Source organism: Eimeria mitis, genomic scaffold (genome assembly GCF_000499745.2).
Source record: "Eimeria mitis Houghton genomic scaffold, Emh_scaff1279, whole genome shotgun sequence".
Lineage (NCBI taxonomy): Eukaryota > Apicomplexa > Conoidasida > Eucoccidiorida > Eimeriidae > Eimeria > Eimeria mitis.
In genome coordinates this window covers 3,975-4,475 of record NW_013568566.1, presented here as the reverse complement: position 1 = coordinate 4,475, position 501 = coordinate 3,975, and positions in this window count along the sequence as shown.

Sequence of the window (501 nt, the reverse complement as noted above, 5' to 3'; positions counted from 1 at the left end):
GGGGCGGCCTGCTGCATGTAGGGGCTGGGCTGTTGTGGGGGGGCTGCTGCTGCTGCTGCTGCTGCTGCTGCTGCTGCTGTTGCTGCTGCTGCTCTCGCAGCAGCAGCAGCACAAACAGGAGCGAAGGATGCATATATTTGTTGCTGTTGAGGGTTTGTGGTTGGGTTTATATTTTGGTGCTGCAGTGTATCTTCCTTAGCAGCAGTTCTGTGGGTGTAATATAACCATAATCTGTTGTGCTGCTGCTGCTGCTGCTGCTGCTGCTGCTGCAGTTTCTCCCTAAAAACCGAAAACAAAATAAATAAAAACAAAAAACAAAAGAAAATGGCATCAAAGAAGGGCGAAGGAGAGTCAGGTAGCGGTGCAGCATCAGCATCAGCAGCAGCACCAGCAGCAGCAGCAGCAGCAGCAACAGCAACAGCAACAGGAGGTGGTTTAGGAGGAAATTCTCGTGATGATGAGTTAGTATTTGGTGTAGCGCATATATATGCAAGTTTTAAT